The 22,884-nt window shown below is 42.3% G+C and overlaps 1 pseudogene; it reads right to left on the bottom strand.

Annotated features, from left to right (window-relative positions):
* Nucleotides 1-2,022: 2,022 nt before the first annotated feature.
* On the bottom strand, nt 2,023-21,823 carry LOC100601239 (annotated as a pseudogene).
* Nucleotides 21,824-22,884: the final 1,061 nt, after the last annotated feature.

Genomic DNA, 22,884 nt, shown 5'->3' with positions numbered 1-22,884 from the left:
GGCTTTTTCTTTGGACAGAGCTAAGAAAAAAATTATCATGAGTTTAATGACACTAACGAGTCAAATTAGAAACCACACAAAGGCCTGAGGAATACAAAACCATTCTATTACCACTATTTTTGAAAATAGCTAAAATTTTTCTTTGCAAGTGCCATCTCCAACCTCTCCTTCATTTTTACAGTTATACTATACCTATATTACCAAATCATATAGCCATTACATACCATACTCCCTCTCTTATAACTCTCATTTCGTTTTAGTTCTATAAGTAACTGATATGGTTTGGCTGTGTCCCCACCCAAATCTCACCTTGATTTGTAATATCCCCACATGTCAAGGGCAGGCCAGGTGGAGATAATTGAATCATGGGCGTGGTTTTCCCCCTACTGTTCTCGTGGTAGTAAATAAGTCTCATGAGATCCAATGGTTTTATAAATGGGAGTTCCCATGCACAAGCTCTCTTGCCTGCCACCATGGAAGATGTGACTTTGCTCTTCCTCTGCCTTCCACCATGACTGTAAGACCTCCCCAGCCATGTGGAACTGTGAGTCAATTAAATCTCTTTTTCTTTATAAATTACCCAGTCTCGGGTATGTCTTTATTAGCAGCCTGAGAACAGACTAATACAGTAACGACGTTAAGTTTTATAGTTTTGTTTTGTTTTGGAGGCAGAGTCTCACTCTGTTGCCCAGGCTGGAATGCAGTGGCACGATCTCAGCTTGCTGCAACCTCTGCCTCCCAAGCTCAAGTGATTCTCATGCCTCTGCCTCCCCAGTAGCTGGGTGGGAGTACAGGCACACACCACCATGCCTGGCTAATTTTTTTGTATTTTTAGTAGAGACAGGGTTTCACCATGTTGGCCAGGCTGGTCTTGAACTCCTGACCTCAAGCAATCCTCTTCCCTCAGCCTCTGAAAGGGCTAGGATTATAGGTGTGAGCCACCACACCTGGCCAATATTTAGTTTTTTTATAGTTCTGCTGTATCTATACCATCAGAGCAGAAAGCCATGATACGTCACACTGCCTTCCTTTTAAACTCATTTGTTTTAGTTCTTCAAGGAACTATAGCATTCACTGTCAGTCCTTACGTCAATGTCCCTCTAGTTATTTTGGTTGTCGAAAGCTTGACTTTCAGGGGATTTCTCAGGAAGGGTTGATGAGAGCAAGTCTCTAGTTTACTTACTTGTTATGTTGGTTTGTGCCCCTTTATATATGCCTACCTGTTCTCCAGGAGAGAAACACAAGGGCTTGAGGTGGGGAGCCTTCAGTGTATCTGGCAATTATTCACCAAAGATGTCTTTGATCCCAATGTGGGCCAAAGGGATATAGGTGGGGCACTCAAGGTGTGGCACTGTTCCTGACTTTCAAGCACCAAGGATTTAAATTGTATGAGAGATGATGGTTACTGCCATGGCACTTATCTGTGGAAGGCTGAATTGTGTGAATGCAGGTAGACCAGAGCTAGACTTTTAGGATAAGGATCTGAGAGAAGAATGAGGACTGCAGGGGCTGATCTTCCCTCTCAAATACAGGTTCCATGCTGATCCCTTCCTGTTGCGCCAACACACTGGGTTCTGTTTCTGATCACGGCCTAGCCGTGTGCCCTCAAAGCATTTTCCTTACATTGCTCCAAGTCATCAGGCTCACAGAGATGTTTAGGAGACAATCCACGTGACAGCATCTAGCAGCATGCTCAAAATGCCTTTTTCCTTTCCTTCCTTCCAGCTCTCTCTCTCTGCCTGACTTTCGCTCCTTTCCTTAAGACTCCCAAGAACACCATTTAGTTTCTGGTGAAGCTGACACATCACTTTATCTGATTTTAATGATAGTTTCATACCACAAGCCCTCTTGTGATATGACATCTTTCTGATGTTCTTTATTGTTTCTACCTGTGACAGTTTCGAATCAAAGTGTGTATTTGGAGCATGGACCCACTGTTAACAAGGTGTTGCAGTGGGGTGGCCCGAGGACCCCCTGAAGCTCCTGCACCAGACACAAGCCCAAGCTCAGAGCTCCTGACCCTCAGAGGTGAGGGGAAATGCTGGCCACCACGATGTTATCTCCGGTGATGCGGCTGGTGTCTGGAGAGCACAGGAAGTACACAAGCCCCACACAGTCCCCAGGCCACCCCACTCTGCATGGAAAAAGGAGGTGGGGCTGAGACTAATTACACTTTCCTCGTGAGCCCTGGGTTCCCATGGGATGCTGTGAAGTCAAGACCCCTGTGGGGGTGAGCAAAGGGCTGTAAGTGAAGAGATGTGGGCTTTGCAGGGACCTGCAGAGGTCCTCCCAGGACTGAGAGGATGGTCAGACCCCAGAAAGGGGAATGGGTAAGCCTGTGAGGGATAGTGTGTGATCTTTCGCTCATCACGAAGGTTCTGAGGTCATGTTAATCCAGCTCCACAAGGGATACTGCCTCTCCACAACTCACCTCTGTACTCTGAAGAGACTCTTCATGTAATCTCCCAAGACCGGGTCCTCAAGGAGCTACAGGAAGGGTAAAAAAGTTAGTGCCGCTCCTACAGATGGAGTCACGTCACATGGGCTGTGCATCTTGCAGGCCTGTGTCCTTGTGAAAGAACTGTTGGGGTGGCCTCTCACAAAGAACTGATTCTGATTCTGCTACTGATCCCAAAGGCTGTGGATATCAGAGCAAAAGTCCACAGGTCCAGGCCAGAGAGTCCAGCTCTCTGTGGCGCATGGCCTGGAAGGGGAAGGCACACTACTGCTCAGGAGATAGGAACAGGAGCTGCCCGTGGTCCTCACCACTGTGTTGAAGCATGTGTCAATGATTCCTGGTATCAGACAGTTTGCCCGAATGTTCTTTGGTGCCAGCTCCCTGCCAGGGTCTTGTTGAGGCCCAGCAGGGCTGTTTTACTGACATTATAGGCCCCCAGCCTCTGTGGAAAGAAAGGGAAATAGATTAATAGATTAGAACTGGGAATAAGGGAGAGTCACTTGGATTTCCTGGGTTCTGCCCAAGGAATTCATCCCAATAACACCTCCAGATCATCAAGTATGGGAGACAATGCCCAAAAGAGATGGCAAAGGGCTCCTACTATGGGCATTATGTAAAAGGCAAGGCCTGTGATACACCATAATCACTTTTGCATTGGAGTAGTCCTGAGGGAGCAATTGTCAAACCCTGGATATTTCCATATATCCAATTTTCCAGATGAAATGAGAGTTTCTGCTTATCTAACCTGGAGACATGAGATGGTCATACTTACAGCAATAATACAGGCTGAAACTGAGGAGACCAGGACCACTGAATCTTGCCTGGAAAGATTAAGATAGGGTGGTATGTGAGTGGAAGACAGTTATTATCTTGTGTGTGACTGAGAATGGAGGCTGTATGGAAGAGGAGTGGAGGACTATGTGAGTGAAAAAGAATAGCTTGGGTCTGGTGGAGGTGGAGCGCAGTGGCAATCTTGGCTCACTGCAACCCCCACCTCCCAGTTCAAGTGATCCTCCTGCCTCAGCCTCCTGAGTAGCTAGGACCCCAGGAACATGCCACCACATCTGGCTAATTTTTCATATTTTTGGTAGAGACAGGGTTTCACTACATTGCCCAGGCTGGTCTCCAGCTCCTGAACTCAAGCGATCCACCTGCCTTGGCCTTCCAAAGTGCTGGGATTACAGGTATGAGCCACTGTGCCTGGTCCCTGGATTTTGATTTGTAGGAAAAACTTTGACTATACATTACATTTATTTAATGGTTATAGGACTGGTCAGGTTTTCTATCTCTTCTTGAGTCAGTTTTGGTAAGATATATAAGTTGAAAATTTTTTTCTATTTCATTATAACTTCAGCATAAACATAAGTTTGACATAAAAATTTCTCTTTGGCATTATCATTCTTTTCATGCCTTTTATTGTCCTCAGGATCTATATCTTTTGTTTCTATTCCTGATATTGGCTATTTACGTCTTTCCTCTTTTTCCCTGCTCAATCCCATTGGAAATTTGCCAAAAACATTCATTTTCTTAAAAAATCTTTTTTTGTTGTTTTTTTGATCCCTGTATTGTATTTTGTTTTATTTTCCATTGACTTCTGCTCTATATTTTTTTCTTTTTTCTTTCTGAGTGCTTTTTCTCCTGAAAATTTCAGCTTTGACTTTTACTTAGCATTGACAATATAATGCTTTGGTTACCATCAAGAAAGATATACTTTAATTCTGTAAAGAAGGATTAAAATGTTCATTTTAACTACAGCAGTTGAGCTGAGTACACATTGTAAATGTGCTGAGGTTTATCTGTCCTACTTCAATTTCTTAATTGCTAGCCTTTCCTAGAACTATACATTTCCTAGAACTGTTTCTATAAATAAATTTCTATAAACTCATTCAACAGAAATGAAAAATTTAATAAAATATGTCATTTGTCTAATCAGATTTAAAATTTTTAATTTGATTTAAAAATCTAGCTTGACAATCTTTATATTTTAACTGTCATCACTGATATACTAGGATTAATGTCTAGCATCCAATTTTGTGCTTTTTAAAAATTCCCCCAGTTCTTTGTTTTGTTTTCTGTCCCTTCTTGCTTTTTTTAAGATTATTTTTTCCATTTCCACTTCTCTCTCTATTAATTTGAAAATATACTTCATACTCCATTGCCATTCTTGTAGCTTTGCCCTATAAAGTTAAACAGGCCTGTTTTGCTTATCAAAGTTTAAGATTAATATCCTTACCATCTCTCTAACAACATAAAAATCTTCTAACACCTTAACTCCATTTCTATCTCCTGATTTAAATATTATTTTTGCATATTTAACTACTTGTGGAGTTAATTTTTTTAACTCCACGAAAATATTTCTTTTTACAAGAAGTGGTTTAATTTGTTCATGTTACTATGTTCTGTGTTTATCATTCTTACTTTCATCTTAGATTTTCCATATGAAATCATTTCTTTCCTTCTGCCTAAAGTACCATTTAAAATTTCCTTTAGTGGAACACTTTTATACTGTTGGTGGGACTGTAAACTAGTTCAACCATTGTGGAAGACAGTGTGGTGATTCCTCAGGGATCTAGAACTAGAAATACCATTTGACCCAGCCATCCCATTACTGGGTATATACCCAAAGGATTATAAATCTTGCTGCTATAAAGACACATGCACGCATATGTTTATTGCGGCACTATTCACAATAGCAAAGACTTGGAACCAACCCAAATGTCCAACAATGATAGACTGGATTAAGAAAATGTGGCACATATACCCCATGGAATACTATGCAGCCATAAAAAAGGATGAGTTCATGTCCTTTGTAGGGACATGACAAACTATCGCAAGGGCAAAAAACCAAACACTGCATGTTCTCACTCGTAGGTGGGAATTGAATAATGAGAACACTTGGACACAGGAAGGGGAACATCACACACCAGGGCCTGTTGTGGGATGGGGGGAGGGGGAAGGGATAGTATTAGGAGATATACCTAATGTAAATGACAAGTTAATGGGTGCAGCACACCAACATGGCACATGTATACATATGTAACAAACCTGCACGTTGTGCACATGTACCCTAGAACTTAAAGTATAATAAAAAAATAAAAATAAATAAATAAATAAAATTTCCTTTAGTGAAGATCTTCTGGTAGTAAACTTTGTTTTCATTTCTCTGAAAATGTTATAAATTTGCCCTAATTTTTGAAAGATATACTTGATAGATATGGAATTCTAGGTTGATAGTTATATTCTTTTAGCATATGGGAATCGCCATTTAAATTGGGTTAGGAATGATAGGATTTTGGCAAGTAGATAAGAATAAATAGAAACAACTTAAGTGGAGCTTCCTTCATAAAGTCCTGCCTTATCCACAAGGTTGGAGAAAGCAATCTTTTACTTGCTCAGATCTCACAACTAACAATAGTAGTAGTAGTAATAATATTAATAATGTTTATTGTAAATATTGAAACCAATTAAATTATTATCAAATGTTATTTGTACTACTTATGTGATCATTTATACTGTAGTTAATATTTATTTTCTTTACTTTTTAACTCTTATTTTAAGTTCAGGGGTACATGTACAGATTTGTTACATAGGTAAACTTGTCTCATGGGGATTTGTTGTACAGATTATTTTATCACCCAGGTATTTTTTTTTTTTTTTTTTTTTTTTTTTTTTTTTTTTTTTTTTTTTTTTTTTTTTTTTTTTTTTTTTTTTTTTTTTTTCATGATTTTTTTTATTTTATCACCCAGGTATTAAACCTAGTACCCACTAGTTATTTTTCCTGATCCTCTCCTTCCTCCTACCTTCCACCCTCCAATAGGCCCCAGTCTCTGTTATTCCCCATTATGTATTCATGTGTTCTCTTCATTTAGCTCCCACTTATAAGTGAGAACATGCAGTATTTGCTTTTCTGTTCCTGCATTAGTTTGCTAGGGATAATGGCCTCCAGCTCCATCCATGTTCCTGCAGAGGACATGATCTCATTCTTTGTTATGGCTGCATAGTATTCCACGGTGTATATTTATCACATTTTCTTTATCCAATCTGTCATTAATAGACATTTAGGTTGACTCAATGTATTTACTACTGTGAATAGTGCTGCAATGGACATATGTGTGCATGTGCCTTTATAATACAATGATTTATATTCCTTTGGTTATACATCCAGTGATGGGATTGCTGGATGGAATGGTAGTTCTGTTTTTAGGTCTTTGAGGAATCACCACACTGTTTCCACAATGGTTGAACTAATTTACACTCCCACCAACAGTGTTTAAGTGTTCCTTTTTCTCCACAACCTCACCAGCATCTGTTATGTTTTGACTTTTTAATGATAGCCATTATGACTGGTGTGAGATGGTATCTCATTGTGGTTTTGATTTGCATTTCTCTAATGATCAGTGATATTGAGCTTTTTCTCATATGCTTGTTGGTCACATCTATGTCTTCTTTTGAAAAGCATCTGTCCATGTCCTTTGCCCAGTTTTTAATGAGGTTGTTTGTTTTGTTCTTGTAAATTTGTGTTAGTTCCTTGTAGATGCTGGATATTAGACCTTCATCAGATGCATATCTTGCAAAAATTTTCTTCCATTCTGTAGGTTGTCTGTTTACTCTGTTGATAGTTTCTTATGCTATACAAAATCTCTTATATTTAATTAGATCCCATTTGTCAATTTTGCTTTTGTTGCAATTACTTTGGCTTCTTTGCCATGAAATCTTTGCCCATGCCTACATCCAGAATGATATTGCCTAGATTGTCTTCCAGTGTTTTTATAGTTTTGCGTTTTACATTTAAGTCTTTAATCTATCTTGATTTAATTTTTGTATATGGTGTAAGGAAGGCATCCAGTTTCAATCTTCTGCATATGTCCAGTCAGTTATCCCAGCACTGTTTATGAAATAGGGAGTCCTTTCCCCATTTTTTGTTTTTGTTGGCTTGGTCAAAGATCAGATGGTTGTAGGTGTGTAGCCTTATTTCTGGGCTCTCTATTTTGTTCCATTATTCTATGTGTCTGTTTTTGTACCAGTATCATGTTGTTTTGGTTACTGCAGCCCTGTAGTATAGTTTGAAGTCAGGTAGCTTGATGCCTCCAGCTTTGCTATTTTTGCTTAGGATTGCTTTGGCTATTTAAGCTCTTTTTTGGCTCCATATGAATTTTAAAATAGTTCTTTTTCTAGTTCTGTGAAGAATGTCATTTGTAGTTTAGTAGGAATAGCCTTGAATCTATACATTGCTTTAGGCAATATAGCCATTTTAACAATATGGATTCTTCTTATCCATGAGTGTGGAATGTTTTTCCATTTGTTTGTGTCATCTCTGATTTTTTTTAGCAATGCTTTCTAGCTCTCATTGTAGTGATCTTTCACCTCCCTGTTTGCTGTACTCCTAGGTATTTTTTGTGGCAGTTGTGAATGGAATTGCATTCCTCATTAGATATCCACAGCCAACAACATGTTGTTGGTGTATACACCATGTTGTTGGTGTATAAGAATGCCAGTGAATTTTGTACATTAATTTTGTATCCTGAAACTTTGTTGAAGTTGTTTATCAGCTTAAGGAGCTATTGTGCCAAGTCTGTGGGGTTTTCTCAATATAGGGTCATATCACCTGCAAACAGGGATCATTTGACTTCTTCTCTTCCTATTTGGATGTCCTTTATATCTTTCTCTTGCCTGATTACTCTGGCTAGGACTTCCAATACTATGTTGAATAGGAATGATGAGACAGGACATCCTTGTCCTGTGTTAGTTTTCAAGGGTAATGCGTCCACATTTTGCCCATTCAGCATGATGTTGGCTGTGGGTTTGTCATAGATGGCTCTTATTATTTTGAGGTATGTTCCTTCAATACCTAGTTTATTGAGAGTATTTAACAGGAAGGGTGTTGAATTTTATCAAAAGCCTTTTCTGAATCTATTAAGATAATCATGTGGTTTTTTGTCCTTAATTCTGTTCATGTGATAAATCACATTTCTCAATTTGTGTATGTTGTGCCAACCTTGCATCCCAGGGATAAAGCCTACTTGATTGTGGTGCATAAGCTTTTTGATGTGCTGCTGGATTCAGTTTGCAAGTATTTTGTTGAGGATTTTTGCATCAATGTTCATCAAGGATATTGGCCTAACATTTTTTTTTCTGTGTTTCTGACAGGGTTTGGTATTAGGATGATGCTGGCCTCATAGAATGAGTTGGGGAAGAGTTCCTCTCCCAAATTTTTTGGAATACTTTCAGTAGGAATGGTACCAGCTCTTCTTTGTACAGCTGGGAGAATTCAGCTGTGAATCTGTCATTCCTAGGCTTTTCTTGGTAGGCTATTTATTACTGATTTTATTTCAGAGCTCATTATTGGTCTGTTCAGGGATTCAATTTCTTCCTGGCTCAGTCTTGGGAGGGTGTATGTGTCCAGGAATTTATCCTCTTCTTCTAGATTTTCTAGTTTACGTGCACGGAGGTGTTCATAATATTCTCTGATAGCTACTTGTATTCCGTGGGATCAATGACCCCTTTTGTCATTTCTAATTGTGTTTATTTGGATTTTTTCTTCATTAGTCTAGCTAGCATCTATTTTATTAAGTTTTTTCAAAAAACCAGCTCCTGGATTAATTGATCTTTTGAATGGTTTTTTTGTGTCTCAGTCTCCTTCAGTTCACCTCTGATTTTGGTTATTTCTTGTCTTCTGCTAGCTTTGGGGTTGGTTTTCTCTTGGTTCTCTAGTTCTTTTAATTGTGATGTAAAGTTCTTTCACTTGTAAAGAACTTTAGTTTGTGATGTTCTTGTAGCTGTGAAAATGATAATATTCATTTTCAAATAATTTTTTTGAGACAGCGTCTCACTTGATCACCCAGTTGGAAGTACAGTGGTGTGATCATAGCTCACTGCACCCTTGAACTCCTGGGCTCAAGCGACTTTTCTGCCTCAGCCTCCCAAAGTGTTGGGATTACAGGTGTGAGCCACTGCACCCGGCCAGTGTTTATTATTTACTCTAGTAAATATACATAGACACAGTCTTTACTATGTGCATAATCAACATATTTTATCATGCCAATTAATGTCCACAAGAGGTCTGCCAAGCATCATTATCCCACTTAATAGGTAAGGAAACAAAGGCCCAGAGAGTTTAGTTACCAAGCATATGTAGCTAGTGACAGGGCAGGGATCTAAAGGTAGGTCTCTCTGACTCCAAAGCCCATGCTGTCTTCATTACATTTGTAGTTTGCAACAAGTTTTGTGAAGCCAGATTCCGCAAGAGGTGCCCAGTACGAGGAACAGGGACCAGATGGTTGAGCACCAGGCCCCTAATCCAATTTTAAGCTGGGCATTTCTGCTTTTGTCTGTTTTATATATTGGAATCCTATGGAGGTTATTCTTTGACAAAAGGTTTCTGCCATTAAAAATAATTTGAAAACCATTGTATTGTGTTCAACCACATAAATTACTGTATTTGGCCATTTTCTCTCAACAAAAATGATATTTTTTGTCCTTCCCACTACCTCTTACACTGGCCCTGTCCTCTTCGACCTTTTCCCAGCCCCTGCCAGTCATTTCACAAATTAGGAAGTCTGCTTCCTTGCTCTCCCCACAGCCTATGGTGGATGCATCACCTGCGGGATGGGCCTAGGACTGTCTCTTCTTGTCAATTCCCCACTGTTCTCAGTGACTTGGGACCACTGAGATTCAATCTAATATCACACCATGCCTGTGTTAGAGATGGAAGGGGCCTCAGAAGTCCTCATTAGTTAGAAGTCCTGGTTGTGTTTCACAGATGATCACACAAGTCCAGGGAAGCAGCCCAGTCTATACTAGCTGCTCAGTAAATGCTTGCTGAATTCAGTGGCTGCTCCAGAATGTCAATATGGGAACTGAAGGGAAGCAAAACAGTTGGAAAAAGAGTCTTGAAACTACATCTATCTGCAAAGCACTTTACCTGAGACTGAGGAAAATTCACTTTACCTCCACTGACCATTTTAAAGAAGAGAGTGAGGGCAATGCTGGTAGAGATAACTGGGTGGCCCTGACCTTCAGAGAAGGCATGGCTAAGTGGGGGGAGATGTTTAAGAGGCTGGGGCATGGCCAGAGGGATCTATTTTAGAACAGGAATGAGACAGGCTTAAGGTGTGTTCCTAAGATGGTCAGAAAATTAAATCTTCTAATGATTGGGCTGAAATCCAAGAACAAAAAAGGAGCTCCCAGGAGCACAGGCAGATTGTTCCAACCCTAGGACAAATGGCATGGGGAGAATATCTGGGAACATCCTGAGTCGCTGAGACCAGTGGGGAATTGACAGCAAGAGACAGCCCTAGGCCCATCCCACAGGTGATGCTTCTATCACGGGCTGTGAGGACAGCAAGGAAGCAGGCTTCCTAATTTGGGAACTGACTGGCGGGAGCCAGGAAAAGGTCGGGTAGGACAGGTGTAAGAAGAAGCAGGAGGGATAAGAGTTGAGTGGGACTGGGAAACAACTGCTCTAGTTACAGGCTGGCTATGGGGTGCCTCAGGGTCATCAGCCTGAACTCTTGTGGCCAGAGCTCCTGTAGCCCAAGGGTCTCTGATTCCAAGACCGTTGTCAGGACTCTGGGACCTTCTGTCTGTGGATCCTTCCTCCTTATTCCAGTCAAGTCCTTGCCAGACCCCCTGGGCACTCCAGATGTGAGAGAATGACACTAATGGATAGAACTTTTGTTTCTTTAGCTGACCCAGAAGTATGAAAGCCACACACTCACCATTCTTGTGTGACTGGCTCAGCTAAGCCTGTTTCCCAGTAGGAATGTCTAACTCTCAAATCGGCCCCCTCTCACTCTAGTTTCCCTGCTCCCTGTTTGATATCAAGCAGCTACCTCCTTATTCCCCTTCCGCACCCTCGCCCCATCTTCTCCATGTGGGGCAGCAGCTGGCTCAGCAGCAGGCTGGGGCCTTCACAGTGATGTTTAGAATCTGAAATCAGGGCAAACAGGAGATGGGGGAGTGGAGATGCAGTCAGTCCAGCGGTCTCACCATATTAGGAAATGTACCAGGTTAGGATGTGGGCATGATGGCCTCTGACACCCATAATGTGGGTGGAGTGTTGGCTTTCCTGTGCATTCGTGGAAATGGGGGCATCCTGAAGATACAGGAGTAAATGGATTGGGGTGAAGACTCTTCCAGCAGAAGACCCCAGAGTCTATGGGTTGTCTCCCAATGTTTCCAAGCACACTAGTTTCATCTGGAGCAGAGGAGGCATCAACAGCTGAGTCTAGGAAAGGCTAGATTTTGGGGTGATAGCCAGGAGGTACCCGTGTTAGGGATTAGGCTGTCATTCCCTTCTCTGTGCCCCATATTTTTTGTGACATTTGGTTTTTGGTTGGACATTCCCTGCAGACTGGTAGCTCCTGAACAGCGGGGACCAAAACTGCCACTTAGACACTCCTACATCCATCTCACAGATGGGGAAATTGAGGCTTAGAAAGTCCAAGCCCCAGGCCTCACTCTGCACCAATGAACCTGTCATGGGAAGGTGGATGTGTGAGAGCTGAGGATCAGCTCTGGATGTGTGAGCCTAGATGGAGAGAGGGTTACATGGCAGGAAGGTGAGGATGAAGTCCGGCCTGCCCCCTCCTGGCTTCCCCAGACCTCACCTTGTCCCAGACCTGCTCACTGATCCCCAAGGCACATCCCACCAAGGGACTGATCCCTGCCACGCACACCAGGAAGTCCACACCCCCACAGTGTTCCAGGGCCTGAGAGTGAGAAAGGGACATAAAGGAATAAGGTTACGGAAGAGGAAGGTGTCTGCAGCAGTGAAAGGTGACTCCTGTTTAATGTCCCAGAGGCTGTACCTAGGTCAAGTTCAAAGCACAAGAGAACAATATGGTGTGAGGATGGAGATTATCTCTTTTCCTTTGGGATCCAGGTACTGAGCTTCTGGATAAAAAGCAGTGGAGCATCACCCAAGTACCCTTTCACGTCCTCCTTCTAGTCCCAGGCACTGTTTGCTAACTGTCCCCAAACACATCTCTCACCTGCACTGTGTCTTGAAATTTCACTGTCCCCTCTCCATTTCCCTGAACACTCTACCTCTGACTATAAGATGAGGGCTTCCTTCTGTACATCTCTGTCCCCTCAGACTCCTCCTCAGGAATCTACCAGGAGGGCCTGGCTGGCTCCACGGAGCTGGTGGAGAAGCCAGCTTCTTCTTTCCCACCAGCATGGTCCCCACCCCAACATCTCCCTGAGTTCCAGGCCACATGCACTCCCTCTCTCCCTGAGGGAGAGAACAAACCTGGGTGGAGAAAGGACGCCCTCCCTGAGCTGGTCCTTTCTGTGCCCAGGTCTGTTAACTGGAGACTGGGCCTCGTGGACAAGGCTCAAGTGACACATAGTTGACCTGATTCCTGTGATGGTGCCTTTATCCCTCTGCCCTAGTGTGGGTCATAGTATCAGAATCCCTGAGCCTGTCTGCACCTCCTTCTATGCCCCTCACCATGACCACCAGCCATTCCCAGTCCTCAGCCTTCCCCGTGTGGCACAGGGTGTCTGGCACATGCTCAGCCCCTCCCCCTAGAGCGTGGCCACAGCCCAGTCCACATTCTGCTGCTTCTGGCTGCTGATGACCACGTGGGCCCCATCGTGGGCCAGACGCTGGGCAATGGCGAAGCCGAACCTGGGGGCAAAGATGAGGAGAAGGTGACAATTTAGACTAGGACTGAGACTTTTCTTGCTGCATTTCTAGCCCTGAGGCACCAAATGAATTCTCTCCACTAACTCAGAGCAGCTAACCTCATGCTGTACTATGGATGGTCAGAGGACCAGAAGAGATAAAGAGGAAATAGGTCAGTCCACAGATGCATTGAACCTCCTATGTCCACATCAGATCTTCTTGGCCTCCCCTCCCACTAGAATTCCTACTGTGAAAACTCGTTCTCAGTTCCTCAAGGCTTTGGTTTGCTTTGTAGCTGCAACCAGAGAGCTCCCTGCCTCAGGCATGTGAAACCACTGAGTGCTCACAGGCATGCAGCTTGAAAGTGTGAGGCGTTAACCCACATAGGGCAACTCTTGACTGACAGAGGAATTCTCTCCTCTTCCACTGATAGATGCCTCTGAGATGCATTTCCTGCTTCCTAGAAGACCTTTGAAACCTATCACTGAGTGGCCTATAGTGGGCCGACGCCATTACACATCCTGCACTGGCTTTGTCTCCTTTTCTAGTTTCCTTTCCTTTTCCTCAATATTTCTCATTAAGATCACCTTCCCAAAAAACTACTAGCAGTTAAACCTAGTAGGCTTTGCTTTGAGGGGATGAGCCTAAGAAAATGAGGTCAACAAAACCTAGAGACACCCACAGTTCCCAAATTCCCAAAGAGTTGCTCTCACCTGTTTGTAGATCCTGTGATCATGGCAGCTTTGATGGCTAGTTTGAGCCTATAGTTGGCTCCACTGCTGGTGCTTCTCATGCTGAGTGGAGCCACAGGGGACATGAGGCCCCCCAACCCAGGGTCAGGGGCCTAAGTAAACATGGTGGTTTCTGTTTGATCTCCCTCTTGTTGAACTCAGTCCAAGGAGGGAAGCCTCTAGAAAGGCAGTCACAGTCCCAGTAAGCAGTTCTTGTAAGCAGGAAGCAGTTTTGGGCTAGAACTGGGTGGATCTGGGAATAGCTCCTGGAAGATCAACCTCGAGCCTGCTCATTTAGCCTTTCCAGTGATTTTATGAACACAGAATTTCATATATGAAATCTCTTTAAATTAGCTTGAGTGGCTTCTGTTATCTGGTATCAAATTCTGGCATATGCACACATAGGTTTGAGAAAAGAAATAATTTTTATCTGAGGAATCCAAATCCTGTTAATTATTAGGCCCAGAGAGACATTAAAATGAGGCCACAATCCCACACCCTACTCCCCTCTTTGAGCTAAGTATTCATCTCTTGACACTGCTTGCTATTGCCACAAGTAGCTGGAAATTAACCTAATAATGCCACACCAGACACTATAACACACACTCTGTAGTTTATAAATGTGTAGCCAATCACTAATCAATGTTCTTTGTGTAAGCCAATGAGAATTTCTGACAGTTTTGTAACAGTCCATTTCCTTCCCCATTTTTTGCCTTTAAAAATCCACTTGTAACTTCTGCTAATTGGAGCGTATATTCAGGGCAACTTGAATCTGTGCTCCTGGGTTGCAATCCTCAGGCTTGGCCCAAATAAACTCTCTACTTGTATTAATTTTGCCTCAGCTTCATTATCTTAGGTCAACATATCCAATAAATATTTATTCATTGAGAACCCCTAGGATAATGAACATCTACTTCACAGGTTTCTTGCGAGACGCCCAAATAAATTAAGATGTGAGAGGGCTTTGTAAATTATCAAGTGCCCAAAGTTCCACAGCTGCTTAAGAGTGATGTGTTTTATCATTTGGTCCTCCGTGAGTCTCTAGCCTCAAGCTTCGAGACACAGTTGACTCCCTGCTCCCAGTGCTCTCTGCTCTGTCTGATTTTCATCCCTCAGCCTCTTCTTCTAGACTTATCTTCATTTTCAGCACATGACACCCCAAAGCTTATTCATTGTCTCCTCCATGTGACCTGATGCCCTCCTGTGCTTACTCCTCACATTCCTCTTTCTAACTCTAAGTGACCATGTTACATTTGTCACTTCTAGCAGGGTGCCCGGCACTTAGCAATTGCTTCATAGGTATTTGTTGAATGAATGAATGAATGAATGAATGAATGAATGCAGATTTGGCTGCAGTGATATAATGGTTTCTTAAGGGCCTCACTGGACCTACAGGTCAAATTCCTTAGTTACTGCATGTCAGACCCTTCCCCTGTGCAGTCAGTGATGTCAGTTCAGCTCTGGTCTTAAAGCATTTATTGTAAAGTACCCATTCTTGATTTTTAAGTATTCAGGCTTTGGGTGGTATCAGGCATTGTGTACACTGTGAACTTGTGTTTTCCTGATATTTAGAATACTGAGTCTCTGTTCAAATCTTCACAGATCTGTAGCTATGAACTTATTTACATAAACCCAATTCCCTTATTTAAGTACTTCAACCTTAGTAAATCTTAGGTAAATATCATAGCAGATAAGTGCTTTTGAAGCAAACTTTAAAGACAAATTCACAATTCTTTTTTTCTCTGAAATTTGGCTCCTACAATCCCTACTCATTCATTATGTTTTCCTACCTCCCTTGTAGCCGAGGATTCAAAACAGTGTTGGGTTTCTTCTCTTCCTACTCAACATTTTGTTAATGTCACTCCAAACAGTTTATTTTTAAAAGCTAAGCATCTCTCTCTCTCTCTCTCTCCCTCTCTCTCTCTCTCCCTCTCTCTCTCTCTCTCTCTCCTTCTCTGCCCCAGTCATATATATATAATTTTGGCAAAAGATACAGAATCTATGCATGCACTAGTCTCTTCATTCATTCAGTGAGCATCTATCGGGAGCCTGCTATGGGCTGGGCGGCCAGAATACAAAGATGACTCATGATTTTGGTACTCAAAGCACTCACAGCCTGAGCTGGGCCTGCAGAAAAATATGATTATAATACATTGTGGTAGGAGGAACATATGAGTCACACAATTTTATGGGAGCACAGGAGAAGGAATTGCGCCTAACTTAACCTTGGGGTGGCAGTGGTTAGATAAATAATCTGGAAAAGGTGACACCTAAGTCAATTGAGGAAAAGGAGCTTCTAATATTGCATTTGTTTGTTTTTTAGGAGGCATGCTTTTTTAATTAAAAAAGGATATATGTTCATTATAAATTGTTTTTAAAACATTTGTAAAAATGTATAAGAAAGTTGAGAGAAAAGTTGCAAAAGACTCTAAAACAGACCTGACTTTGAAATGGACTCTGGGTATCTTCAGTGAAAAACTAGGCGTTATCTAGCTACTCTTCTAGGTGACCTGATTCTGTGGGGTCTCTGTATCTTACATTGTCTTTGAGCTATTTACAACTCAGAGTTTTTGATAACTAATAAATATTTGCATCTATCCATAGATGCATATAAATTTCATCTGGAGGAGATTCAATTTTCCTTCTACACTGGAAGAAATCAGCTTTGCATCTATTAAACAAACTTATTTTACTCTTCCCTATGTCCTATATATGTGTGGTTCTTTGAATTTACCTTTGAATCAGTTGTAATGGCTTTGTGGTTCCCCTCATTAATTAATTATTTTTTAAATGTTGGCACTTGTTCATTTTATATTTGTATGGGAGTCATTATCTTACCTTCTCAAAAATTATCCAACATAAGTAAAAATTTGATATTTCACTGTTAACTATTATTACTATTTTGCCATTCTTTAAGTCACCTCTCCAAATATCCATTGTCATATAATAGCTGTGTGTTCAATTTTGCATGAATGGGACCACAGTATACATGACTTGTTTTTTTTTATTTTAATTTTTCAGAGCTTATTCTTGAAGGAGAATGGAGTAAGGAGTTTGGAAATATAGAAGGGCATACCAAGCAAGGAAGTTAGCACATGTAAGGGCAAGGGGGAGAAAACCAGCACAGAGTGAGAGAAACTACCAAGAGTTTGTTATCCTTGGAACAGCAAATATGAGGTGGGGAGTGGCTGGAGATGAAGCTATAGAATTGGTCAAGGGCTGGATAGTGGTGGTTATTGCATGCCAAAACAAAAAGCTTAGACTTTATGTAGAGTGCAAATGGGAGTTACTGAAATTTAATAAGAAATTCAAAGGAGTCAGGTATTGATAAGGTCAGATTTTTGCTGTATAGAGACTTTAGCATGTGTGTATATGCACGTGCACTTATTTGATGTGGCAGCCAGGAGATTCTTGCAGCAAGAGATACTAAGGTCTTGTGCCCATCAGATACTGTCAGGAAATAGATGGCATATTTAAATTGGGTAAATTGAAGAGAGTTTCATGAAGGGGCTATTTAAGAGGCAAAATATGGGGTAACCACAAGAGATAGTGCAGCACTGGAGCCAGGCACAGGGAGGTTTTAATACCATCCAGGCCTGAAGGGGCAAGAGGAGGAAGTGAGTTACCCCAAGAAGGACAAAGACAGAGGGCTGCCTGTCAGGGGCTGTGACCTTTGGTTAAGTGTCATAGTAAGCCAGAGACACCCCTGCAGAAGGAAACCACAACCGCATTTCCCTCCTTTCCTCTGATCTATCAGATTCTCTATTAGGAAAACGCTTCTGGAAGTGAGATGTCATCCACACAGCTCAGCCTCCAAGAGCATGGAACAGAGTGGGGCATGCGCCTGGAGGGGCCAGTGGAAGGGATCCAGCCAGGCCCTGAACTAGTCAGAAGTAGTATAGATGCAGAAAGTAAGTTAGATTTGGGAAATATTTATTAGTCAAAATTATCAGCCGTTTGTGAGAAATTGGTCACCCTCGGAGCAAAAGGAGCTAAAAATGAGGCCCAGTTTTCCAGCTTGGGCACCTGAGTACTTAAAATGTGAATTTCATGTTAGTGCATTATATTGATGACATAATGTTAATTGGACATGATGAGCAGAAGTCAAAGGAACTCTGAATGTCTAAGTAATACATATGTGCCTCAGAGGGTGAGAGGTAAATCCTGCAGAGATCCAGAAACCCATCACATGAGTGGTTTTTAGGATTCCAGTGGTTTGAGGCATACTGAGACTTTCATTCAGAGTTGAAAGACAATGAAAATTTGGTAGTGCTCTTCAGGTTTGGGGGACATTGCAAACTATTCTTGGAAATTCTGCTGCAACCTATTTATTGGGTGATTATGAAGGCTGTCAGTTTTGAGTGGGGCCCAGGGTAAGAGAAGGCTCTGCGGCAGGTTAAGATGTTGTATAACCAGCCCTGCCACTTGGGCCACAGGACCTAATGGATCTCATAGAGTCCCAGATATTTGTGCCAATAAAGCTCTAATGAGTAATCCTTGGTAAGCTCCAATAGGGAGTCTTAGCACAGAACCCTAGGGTTCTAGTGCAAGGCAATGCTAAATGCAGCACGAAACAATAAAACATTTGAAAAGTAGCAAGTACACCTGATCCCTGGTAGAGACTGAGTATCTGACCATGGAATTTCTTTTGGTGTTTTTTTGTTTTTTTTGTTTGTTTGTTTGTTTTTGAGATGGAGTCTGTCGCCCAGGCTGGAGTGCAGTGGCATGATCTCAGCTCGCTGCAACCTCTGCCTCCTGAGTTCAAGCAATTCTCCCGCCTCAACTTCCCGAGTAGCTGGGATTTCAGGCTCGTGCCATCATGATCAGCTAATTTTTGTATTTTTAGAAGAGACAGAGCTTCACCATGTTGGCCAGGCTCCTGACCTCAGGTGACCCACCCACCTCGGCCTCCCAAAGTGCTGGGATTACAGGCGTGAGCCACCACGCCCAGCCTGACCATGGAATTTCAAAGGATGATGTGACTAGAGCTACTCATCATAACCTGGGCTCTCTCAGTCTTAAAGTTAGAAGGACACAGCAGCAACCCACCATTTGAAGGAAGTGATACGATAAGGATCAGGTCAAAGTAGGTTACACAAATCACATAAGCAGGTGCCCAGATTCCCATGCCACCTACCCCTGTTGCATGGATGCCTCTCTCTCAGCTTATATACTCCCAACTTCTAAGCCATATGTGTTACATGGTCTTAAGGCAGTGTCCCCTATGAGCAGATGGCAGAGGAGGAAATAACCTGGTCCTGGGGCCACCTGAGATTAGTGATGATGGAGCCAGATTATGGATTTCATGATGTGACTGGATGAAATAAACTCCAACTATCTTTCCGGTTAATTCATATTGAATCTGAAGAAGTTATTTGAAATTTGATTCATGGCTTTTTCTAATATATCTTGAAAACTTTGGCAGTCACTAAACCAGTGTCACTAGGTGGTTCAGCTTCATCTGTTCAAAGGTGACTTTTCCCCCCCGGCTAATAACACAACTTATGGGTGACTGTTGAGAAGAGCTGAAAAGGATTGCACACATGTAATACCTGGAAAAGCTAGTTGCAGCACTGAATGTTGTATATCCATGCTATCATTGCTTATCTCTTGTGGAATTCTCCCCAGCTGTGTTCTTTGATAAGAGCTGAAGTACGGAAAGGTGAGGTCCTTAAAGGAAAATTGTCAACACATCCACTGCCCCATTCTACCATATATCCGAATTCAGAACATCCCAAAGCAGGTGAAGACATTTAATTTCTAAAACAAGGCTATACTCTTCACCAAATTAAGTAAAAAAGAGAAAGATAACAAGCCACAAGGCATGAGTCATTAAAGGAGGCATCTCAGTAACAATATTTAGGATGGTCTTACTGTTGGCAGCTTGAAGGTTTCTTCACTCAACACTCCATTTTCACCATAGTAAAAATAAGGATAGGAAAAGAATATGTCTCTCTTCCTTTTTGAGTAGGCCAACTAAAAGGGGAGCTAGCAAAGTGAATTTTACATAAGCAAGCACAGGTGATTTCTCAGGCAAATCATATTTAGGAAAGACCACACATGAAAGTTGAAGATCTGAAAATTTATTTTTTTTGGCTGGGCGCGGTGGCTCAAGCCTGTAATCCCAGCACTTTGGGAGGCCGAGGCAGGCGGATCACGAGGTCAGGAGATCGAGACCATCCTGGCTAACACAGTGAAACCCCATCTCTACTAAAAATACAAAAAATTAGCCGGGTGTGTTGGCGGGCACCTGTAGTCCCAGCTACTCGGGAGGCTGAGGCAGGAGAATGGCGTGAACCCGGGAGGAGGAGCTTGCAGTGAGCCGAGATCGCGCCACTGCACTCCAGCCTGGGGCACAGAGCAAGACTCCGTCTCAAAAAAAAAAAAAAAAAAAAAAAAAAAAAAAAAACTTATTTTTTTAAGAAATAATTTTATTGACATACATTTCACATATCATAAAATTTAAGTCTGCAATTCAATGATTTTTGTAACTTTACCAACTGGTGCAACCATCACATTCGGTGAGTTGTAGAACATTTTCATGGCTCCAGTAAAACCCCTCATGCCCTTTACAGTTGATCCCTCTTCCTAGCCCCAGGCCCAGACAATCTTTATCTATTTTGTCTCTATAAACTTTAAAAATTTGCCTTTCTGAATCTTTCATACTAATGAAGAAATTGATTAAAAATATATATATATGGCTACTTACCTCTTGGAAAGTCTTTGCACATATACCGTTCTATAGCATTCTCTTGCCCAAGGGATGGGACACCTGTCTCAGGCCTATGGTATTTTTTGAAGAATATTTATTCATATCTCTGTATCTCTATAGATCTATTTATATAAAATATTCAACATACAATCTTCTTACCTTTATGGTGAGTCCCAGTTGCTTTGTCTAGGGCACAGAGGGAATCCCAGCGACAGGAGTAGCTCAAGACTGGGCAGGTCCTGGGGTGTCTGGGCAGCTACTGTTCTCTCTCCTCTCTAAGTCAGGGTATCCTTTCCTTTCTCCTCCCTCTAGGACACACCAGGAGGTCTCCCTGCCCTCTTTCCAGACTTCACTTTGTTGAGTCATCAAAGCCCCAAACCAGGACTGAGACTCCTTCTGAAAGACACCAAATCACATTCTGTCCATCACACAGGGCGTCTTTCACAGCTTTGCTTACGGCCACAGTGCACATGGACCTCTATGAATCACTATGGACTGTGCACATCAGCTCCCAGGAACTCTGGTCCTTTCCTTGCATTTTCTTTTTTTTTTTTTTGAGACAGAGTCTTGCTCTGTCGCCCAGGCTGGAGTGCAGTGGCGCAATCTCCGCTCACTGCAAGCTCCGCCTCCCGGGCTCACGCCCTTCTCCTGCCTCAGCCTCCGGAGTAGCTGGGACTACAGGCACCCGCCACCACGCCTGGAGAATTTTTTGTATTTTTAGTGGAGACAGGGTTTCACCGTGTTAGCCAGGATAGTCTCGATCTCCTGACCTCGTGATCCGCCCGCCTCGGCCTCCCAAAGTGCTGGGATTACAGGCTTGAGCCACCGCGCCCGGCCCTTTCCTTGCATTTTCTATGTTAACATATGGGCCCACTATCCATTCAGTTGTCTAAGCCAGAAACCGCAGTCAGCCAAGATCCTTCTCACTTCTTCCATACCCAATTGTCACCAAGCCCTGCTAATATGATATCTACTACCTTTTAGTTTATCTTCTCCTGATTCCTCAGTCACTGCATTTTGTTGAAGTGGTCATCTGTCTTGCCTGGAGTGTAGCTGTAGCTTCTGTTTTGCTCTTACTTCGAAACCAAGCTGGAGGAACCTTTCCAAGGTGAAAAGCTGATCAAGTTCATCTCATTGTGGAGATTCAACCATGGCTTTCCATTGGCTTTGGTGATAAAATATACATTTCTTGCCTTCCCACACTGGGATTTTGTTGATTTGTTCCTGATTCTTTTCCCTTTGCCTTCACAAGCTCCTTCTACTATAAACATAACAATGTTCTTGCATCTCATACTTGCATCTTCTCATTCCCTGGATTGTTCTACTCTTCCCTCAGACTCAGCAAAGGCATCCCTTCTTCAGGGAAGCCTTATGAATACATCTACTTGGTTTTACATGGCTGTCTCTCCAAACCAAGTTTCAGTGTTTCCCCTGCCCCTCTTCCCACTGCCACCAGGCTGACAATATCTTAAGGGCAGAGTTTGTATTCTGTATTTCTCCAGAGTCATTGCACATGACAGACAGCCATTCATTATTTGGAGTTTCTTAGTCTCTTAAAAAATAATCACACCTCTGTCTTAACATCTGTCTTCTGTAGATGCCTTGAGCCTCCTATGGGGTCATGAGGATTGTGTGTTGGGACCCAGGGAGACACACAGAAGATTCAGCTGAAGAAAGGGGTTGTGCAACACAGCTTATGTTTGTTCTCTGTTAAAATCAGGCTCTTTCCTCCTAAGGAGAGTTCTAGAGCAGCTGTTTTTATTACTAATGGGTCCGTGTTTTGTAGTATGTTCTATGTACCAAACTGAGGCACATTTGGTGTTTTTATCTTTATGCAAACCCACTGAGGTGGGTGGTGCTATCCTCCCTTGAAACATAAGGAAGCAATCAGAGACAAGTTAAATAACCTGCCCAGCCTATTAATAATTATTATTCATTAGCACTGAGATTTGTCTTCAAGCCCCATACTCTCAACTTCTAAGCCATATGTGTTATGAAATGGATAAAATATTGTGAACTAAAAGGCAAATAATTTTGTATCCTGGCCCAACATGCCTATTGAAGTTAGTAGAGTGTCTAAATGCAGCTATGGGTGGGAAACCAAGTTAACTATGAAACCTCTTGCCCCGTCCTGTCTTCAAGTGTGCCTCCCCAGTCTCAGCCTGGGTTGCTCTTAACACATTTTCGTTCCTATCATTTTCCTGGTCTCCATTCCAAACACCTTGGTATAGGATATACCTGTTCTTTTTTTTTTTTTTTTTTGAGATGGAGATTCTCTCTGTCGCCAGGCAGGAGCACAGTGGCACAATCTTGGCTCAATGCAACCTCCGCCTCCTGGGTTCAAGCAATTCTC

Source organism: Nomascus leucogenys, chromosome 22a, assembly GCF_006542625.1.
Source record: "Nomascus leucogenys isolate Asia chromosome 22a, Asia_NLE_v1, whole genome shotgun sequence".
Classification (NCBI taxonomy): domain Eukaryota; kingdom Metazoa; phylum Chordata; class Mammalia; order Primates; family Hylobatidae; genus Nomascus; species Nomascus leucogenys.
Note: the sequence above shows the minus strand (reverse complement) of the source record. Positions and strands in the feature narration are given on the sequence as shown.